Source organism: Episyrphus balteatus, chromosome 2, assembly GCF_945859705.1.
Source record: "Episyrphus balteatus chromosome 2, idEpiBalt1.1, whole genome shotgun sequence".
In the NCBI taxonomy this organism is placed as follows: domain Eukaryota; kingdom Metazoa; phylum Arthropoda; class Insecta; order Diptera; family Syrphidae; genus Episyrphus; species Episyrphus balteatus.
In genome coordinates, this window is record NC_079135.1 from 2,621,749 (window position 1) to 2,630,039 (window position 8,291).

Genomic DNA, 8,291 nt, shown 5'->3' on the forward strand with positions numbered 1-8,291 from the left:
TTTAAAAAACGGCTCCTACAATTTTCGAAAATTTTTTTCTAAAAATACCTTTTTATACAAGAAATAAAATGGCATATTTTTTATTTTTTTTAAGATAATTTAAAACGGAGTTTAATTAATTATAAAAACAGATTTAATTTTTTTATACTACTTATGAAATTTCTTCAAAATATCAAATTTTAAATTTCTTGAATGAAAAGCTTTAACATTATAGTTACTTTAATCATAAGAGCAAGTACGTGCGACCCCAGTCGTGCAATTTATTTTTTTATATTTTTGGTATGAAATAATAGCAATTAAAATTCAAAAGTTTTTATTTCCTGAAGGTGTTTTTCTAAAAACCTTAAATCTAACAATGAATTGATAAAATTTCCTTCAAATTTTGTTTAAACAATTTGATATAATGCTTATTCATTTCTAGTTGTCTTTTATGTGTAAAATTTTAAATGTTTTTATTTGCACAGATTGGTTTGAAAGAATTGTTGATAATATTTTTGTTTATAAACGATCAGGATGTAGATATCTACATTAATGTTAAAAGCAGTTAAACACTTTTTTTTTGTTGGTTAAAATCAACTGTGCAAATTTCTGTGAAATGAAAAAAAAAAAAAGAAAACAAAATCACCTTAAAAAGAGGTTAATCAAATTTTTAACAAAATTTTGTATAATGTTGATGTTATTGACAACAACAATATTATAACAAAAAAAAAAAAAAAATAATCACACGAAAAGACACTTTACCTTACAACCAATATGGCCTTTGTGAATTCTCGTTCATTATAACTCAATTTCTTTATTTTATATTTGAACAGAGTGTAAAACCAAGAAATTGCATGGATACAAAATATTTCTTGTAAATGAGAAAATTAATTAAAATCGATTGTTTCATAATGATTCTTCAAAAAAATAAGGGATATAAAAATAGGGGAAATAATAAACATCTTCTGTAAAGTGGAAAAACCCACATCACTTGATTAAATACAACATTGAATTTGTGTACTTTTATTCTATTGATTTTAATTAGCTTGTACGTATTTAGCTTACTTTTACAATATTTGCTAAAATATTCAGTAAAAAAATATGGTTGAAAGTATAAATATCGCATAAGTACAATTGGATCTAAAATCTTGGAAAAAATAGTTATCATACGTAATTTAAATTCTTTGAAATTATAACCAAGAAACAAATAAGACTTTGAAGAAAAAAATCATTTTAGATAACATTTGAGAATTTTGTTTTTAATAATTTGTAATATTTGTTTTTTATTTTTGAAAAATGTAATAAATTTTCGAAAATTGATCTTTCTTAAATGCAGAAACAAAACTATGGGTATTATAACGTAGCATATATACATTAGACTGATTCAAAAAAAATTTTTTTTGTTCAAAGAATTACCGAAAATATTGTTGGAAATGACGAAAAAAAATACTGTAAAAGTTTCAGCCCTTAATGTTAACATTTAGTACCGCCGCATCGCAAATTTCTATTTCCCATACGATTCGTATGGGAAAGATTGTGTATTTGTGTTTAATTTTTTTTATCTTTTTAATGGTTCATCCAAAAGGTTTGACAAAATCGTTTTCTCTTATAAAATTGTCCGTTTTACAAAAAAGCTGTTATTAATTTTTTTGATTTACCCCAGCTTTTCGAAGTTATTCAACTTTAAAATATAAAAAGTAATTTTTTCTCATTTTTTTCCGATTTTTTGACGAAATTATTAGGTTTTTCAAAAAATTTAGCAAAATTTTCGAATATTTGTATTCTATGTTGTGTTTTGGTATCACAGATCCTTTTATATAACTCTCAAACCCTTAATACTATCATATTAGATTTCTTCAATAATTCAAATTATTCATTTTTTCAACTAAAAATTATTTTAATTAATTTTTCGCGTCCGTTTTTTACGAGAAAATGATTAAATCTAGCCTTTTTGATGAACCATTAAAAAGATAAAAAATTCTAAACACAAATACACAATCTTTCTCATACAAATCGTATGGGAAATAGAAATTTGCGATGCGGCGGTGCTAAACGTTAACATTAAGGGCTGAAACTTTTACAGTATTTTTTTTTCGTCATTTCCAACAATATTTTCGGTAGTGCTTTGAACAAAAAAAAAAAAAAATTTTTTAGAATCAGTCTAATATACATACATAAATCTATGTATATTAGACTGATTCCAAAAAATTTTTTTTTTTTTTGTTCAAAGAATTACCGAAAATATTGTTGGAAATGACGAAAAAAAAATACTGTAAAAGTTTCAGCCCTTAATGTTCTAAATGTTTTTAGACGATTATGCATAAAAAGTATTTAAATTTTGATTTCAAAGTATGATGAAATTTTGTTTATTTTAAATTTTAAAGAGAGAAATAGAGATACATCCGTATCAGTTACAGTTTTAACTAATAAATTAGTAGGAAATAAATAACAACAAAACTCTATTAATATCAGGTTTTTTTCTCCGAAATATATTATTACCATAAAATTTGTGTGATTTTTGTTATGCAAATTTCTTAAAGTGTGTTTTATGTGTGCTGCTATTTTTGTAGAAAATATTATTAGGACAAAATTTTGTTTTCTGTTTAGGGTCAATGTGGGTAAATGTAAACAGGGGTAAATGAGAACATGGCTCATAACAAGCTTCAGTTAAATCTCTTTGACGCATACATAAGTACAAATCGCGGACGCATGTATCTTTTAACTTATACGTCAAACTCATTGCTGTCAAGAGAGAATTCATTCGACGAGCGTATTTTCCGTGAAAGATAATTTTTTAAAGTGTCAAACAAGTCGTTAGTCTTTCAGAAATATTAAAAATTTTTGCAGATTCAATTAAGTCAGTACAATTTGCAAACACTTTTTAGTTTCGAATTTTGATGTAGATTCTATGTGAAACAAACAAATTTTAAAATACAGGACATTTATGTCGATTTGCATGTGTTTACATTTACCCCAGAATATTTTTCATGATGGGAAAATGTAAACAACGTATTCTGGGGGTAAATGTAAACATGTATTTTTGCTGAAATTATTGGTTTTAATAAAAATAAAGTAGTTTTAGTTAATTACTATTGCTAAAGTGCCACGGAGTCACACTTTAAAGTAGCCAACACATCGTTTTCAGTGAATGTTGTTGCAAAATCGGTCATTGACGTAAAAAAAATAAAAATATGACGTTCAGAGCTGCTCAGGATGCATATTGGGTGCCTATATAAAGAATCAAAGGAAGAAAACAAAAACTTTTATTGGCATTTGAAAAAGTTTTTTTCAAATACCTTCTTGAACGTTTTTCAAGTCGTTATCCATATAATAAAGAGGAAAATCTAAATTTTAAACCACTGTTTACATTTACCCCGAATTTGTAAAAAAAACACAAACATGGTGGGGTATTTGTAAACATGCCATATTTGACAGCAATTTAAACAATTTGGTTAATATTTGTTTATATTTATAAAAAAGAATTGCCATCATTTCATATTTGCATTTGAAGATACCTGTCAAGTTGTTCCGTAAAATCATATTAAAATCTAAAGTCAAAAGAAAAAAAAAGACATGAAATTGTTTACATTTACCCACATTGACCCTACATGTAAAGTGACTATAAGAATTTTAGGTTAAAAATATTATTAAAAGATTAGGTATGTAAATTTAATGTTAAGTTAAATAGAGCGTCTAATATTAATTTTTTGAACGATCTATTTGTTTTATTTTAACAATTTATTGGAATATTTAATATTAAAATTTCTATAAGAATGTGGATCGGAGAGAACGATTTTGAAAATATTTTTTTTTTTTTTAGTTTAAAAAAAAACCTTATTTTATTTCGATTGCAACTAATGAATTACTTGATAATAAAATAGATTCAACTATATATGCAAGGCTTTTTTTTCTACGTGAAAAACATCATCTTTGCACATAATTATTGATTAAAAAAAAAAAAAAAAAAAAAAAAAACTTACAACAATTGATCGATAAAGAATTTCAAAAGCAGAAACAAAAAATAAATACCCTTTCTCAAGTGATGGGGTAACTCCACTTGCCTTCACAAGGTTAAATTTCAAATGAAAAAAGATTTTCAAATAAAAAAGGGCCTACACATGTAAATCTTTGCTGAAGTTCGAGTGAAAGTGCAGTGAGTGTCATTACATTTGTCAAAGAATATTTTGCAGCAGAACTTGTTAAAAATAGAATGCAAATACCTCAAATACTTTTTCCACATTGATTTAAAAAAATATAAAAAGTTTTTAATTTTCCACAGTGTTATCAGTAAATTATTAGAATTCAGATTGGTTTTCGGATTGTACAAAAAAAAATTAAATCTTAACAAATGCCTACAAAAAGTATGTACCTAAACTAATTTTATATTTTAAATATATCTCAGGTTTAGATTTTTTCATAAAGTAAACCCATTATGTAAGATTTCATGTTACATATAGATTAATCTTACGGTTTTTGAGTAATTAAAGTGTTAATTTTAATAAATAGGCCAAAATTTAACATAATGATTAAAAAAAAATATTTCGAATTCAAGCTTTTTTTCATTTTTTGCATTTCCCGAGAACATTTACCATAGTTTACCAATGTACATTTTTTATACCACCAGAAAGTAGAGATTTCAACTAATAAAATGCATACCGAATTTTTGAAAAAGCACATATTTTGACACGAGAATTTTCGGTTTAAAATTAGGGTACTTTTTTGATATTTAGTCAAAAAAAAAAGTGAAAAAAATAAATATTTTAAGTCAAGATTATTTTTTCACCAAACTTCGTAGAAAAATTTTTTTTTTGTTTGAAATAGATAAAAATAAAAACCAAAAACTCGGTTATTTGACGAATCGACGCATTTTATGAGTTCGGATGAGTGTTCTTCGAGATACCTATAAAAAAAAAAATATATTCATCTCCTTTTTAATGTTTTTGAAATCTTCGGCCCCTGGTCTAATTGTTTTACATAACAAGCTTTAACATAAGACCAAGTACGAGCGACCCAGTATTGAAATTTATCTAAGAATTTTTCTTCATTTTCTTAATTTTGTATCAAAAAAAAAAATATCACTATAAAAAAAAATATTGTAATATTGTTTACTTTTGACAAAAATTGAAAGAAAAAAGTTAGATATTTTTCCTGTTTAGCTATTTTTCTTCAAAATTTTTAACTTGAAAATAAAATGGTTTTCCTTAAGTACACACTAGTATTTAGAACAGGTATTTTTTTGCCAACTACCTATTTATTTATTTTTCAAATTTAACTCAAATTGCTAACAGAAATGCACTACCTAAATATTTTTTTTAACTTTTTTTGATTTTTAGACATAAATTTAAAAGTTATTTGAATTTAGTATTCAAATTTGTTTTTAATGTTCCAATTGGATCGGGTCAAAATTCTGGCTTCAAAATTCTGCTTTTTCAGCGAAAATTCTGTTTTTCAAAATTCAGCTTTTTTTCTATTCTGTTTTTCAAAATTCTGCTTTTTAAAATTCTGCTTTTCAAAATTCTGACAGCATTATATTTGAACAAAAAAATTCTGCTAATTCTGTTTTTTTTTTTTTTTTTATAGCATATGCGCTATGCGCTGGCTAAAGAAAAATACACCTCATTAATGTAATTCAACATTGGTACTTTCCTAAATTTTTTTATTAAAGTGTTGCAAATATTTTTTGAAATGCATATACTGAATTTCTTTCAAATAAAATATGTATACTAATTGGAACCGATGTGGTATATTCCTTTTCTTATTCAAATTTTTGAATATTCATCTTTATTTGATAAAGTAATAAATTTTTAGTTATTTTCGGAAATGTTTAGTATTAAAAACCTTTTCTAAATATTTTCAAATTTATTCATTTATAAAACAAAAATTAATTAGCATTTAAAAAATGACAAATTATGTAGGTAAGTAATCAAATAAGCAGATAATTTTTCAAAAAGATGATTTTACAGAATTCTGCAAAAAATTAAAAAGCGCGCGCTTTTTAACATTTTCCAAACCCTTTTTTTTAAAAAAAATGGACTACAATGTTTCTTTAATGAAATTAACTATTATCTCTAAACAATAATCAGCTTTAATCTTCTTTTTATATTATCTTAAAATAGCTTTCTTCAATAAACACTACAAGTCGAAGAAAAATAGAAGACCACCACTCTTATTGTTGCACAATCTGTACTCAAAAACAACATTGGCGGTATTGCTCTTTGTTTTTGCACTCCAATAATTACTTGTCGGTATTTTTTTTTTTTTAGTTTTCGGAACTCTCAAGGCCATTCTGAGATTTCCCCGAAAAATGAAAAAAAAACTTTAATTTAAACAGAAAGTGCGGTTTAAGTATCATGGTACGAATCCGCACTGTGCATTATCTACCTATGCTATGCATATGCACTGCACATCAATCAGTTCATGTTGCTATGTGAAATACCAACCACATTACCACCTGAATGAAAAATGTTTTTGCTGCTGCTTTAACCGTATATCAGCTAAAGAGAGAGAGAACTCTCAGCTTTGTCCACATCATCATAAAGGAACTTTATACTCTCGTAGTTAGACAGAAAGTAATAAAAAAAAAAAAAATAACAGCTGTCACCTGTGTTGATGTTATGGTCGATTTACTCTCCAAAACCGTTTAAAACGTGTGTGTAGGTGCCAAAATAATTTTAATTGAATTCCATTTGATAGTAATTTTCCGTTAATTTGTTCAAATACCTCAATCATTAGGTATTATAAAATATAATCCAATTAAATGCCTACACAATTATTTGACAAAAAAAGATGAATTCCAAAAATGGTATTGGTGTCCAGTAAAATTGTGGTTAACCAAAATTGTGATGATACAAATAAATTTATCAATTGACAGCACAAAAATTCGTTTATGCTCTTAAAATGCTCAACAAAGAGATACACAAAGAGATAAATTTGAGATGAAAAAAATTAAAAAAAAGAGACTTTAAGTGATCATTTTGGAAAAAAAAAAATCTGTCTTTTCTTTGTGATAAAAAAAATAAATAAAAATAATTAAAATTCCAGAATAAATAAATTCATGATTATTTTTCACTCACTTTGAAAAATACACACTTTAAAATATTCTTTTTATCCAAAATTAAAATATCCAACACGGATTTCTCTAAATTTTTTCCCAAAATTCACTTTGAGGAGATTTAATCTTTTTTCAATTCAAAATCACATTTTTTCTGAAGGTATCTTAAAAACCACACACAAATTGATCGAAATGATTTTAAATAAAATCTCACAAAAGATAGATTTTGTATCTGTATCTTTTATTTGTTTAGGTAAAAATCGAGACAATAACATTAAACATTCATATCCGCGGACGGTGTTTATTAACTTAAGAAGACAAGATAGATACACCACAACCGACGGTGGCTGAATTTATCGAAAGACTGAATATCTACTTTACTGAGATACACATTTGAAGTTTTAAAACGAGCCACCAGCAAGTAATAAAGGTAAATCTAGAAATCAACAGGTGAACTGAGTTCGAATTAAACTCTCGTCAGAGCTCTGCAATTCAGCTTAACGATCTATTTAACGATCTTTTCGAAGAAAAAAAAAAAAATAATAAATGTTTCTCTCTTTTTACCTGTTTATGAAATACCTGTTTTTGACAGAAAAGCTTTTTTGAGAGCTTTTGTTAAGATCGTAAGAAAAGTTTATTTGCATGCGCCTAAAACTATAATTAATTAAATTTTGGTAAATCAACTTTATCTATATTCAAATATTTTTTTTTAAGGTTGCTTGATCAAATGGGTGTTTGACCCGTTCTGTATTTCATAATGCAGAGCTAAATGTAAAAAGTGATTCACCTTTTCATGAACAGTCTTTTACTTTACGAGCAACAATCGGAATAAAATTTTGTGTGAACATTCGTTATTTAGGTTTTTTTCGAAAATCAAGTTCCTAAGTGGAAAAACTGTTTCTAAATAATACAAAAAAAAATCCCCTAAATTTTTCAGATTTTTATTTTGACGCTAGATGGCGCCCAAGAGGGTTAAAGTTTTTTCTCATTTGAAATAGATATAATGTTGACTTATTAGGCCATTTTTTTTAGATTTAGCCTAAAATACTGAAACATTTTTGAATTTTTATTTTATTTTTCATGCTAATCATATGTAGTGAGGCGGCTTAGCATTAAAAAAGAGTTCAATCGTGCAATTTGTGATAAAAGCATGAAATTAACATCGTTGGTAGTACTCAATTTAAGAGTTATTTTGAGATATTGGGCCACCTTGTATTCCATTCGGAAGGGTAGATACAAGACTTTTTCTGTGTTGCACTCG

The 8,291-nt window shown here is 25.9% G+C and overlaps 1 protein-coding gene across 2 annotated transcripts in view; it reads right to left on the reverse strand.

Moving 5' to 3' along the window:
- The window catches only part of LOC129908998 (bestrophin homolog 15), a 55,637-nt gene extending 48,210 nt beyond the window's left edge, over positions 1-7,427 (reverse strand). The window contains exon 1 of one of the 2 annotated variants that reach the window (XM_055985879.1): positions 7,053-7,427. The gene's annotated coding sequence lies outside the window, so the exon portion shown is untranslated. The remainder of the gene's footprint in view (positions 1-7,052) is intronic. The other variant, XM_055985876.1, reaches the window with a different exon arrangement.
- Between the last annotated feature and the right edge of the window lie 864 nt (positions 7,428-8,291).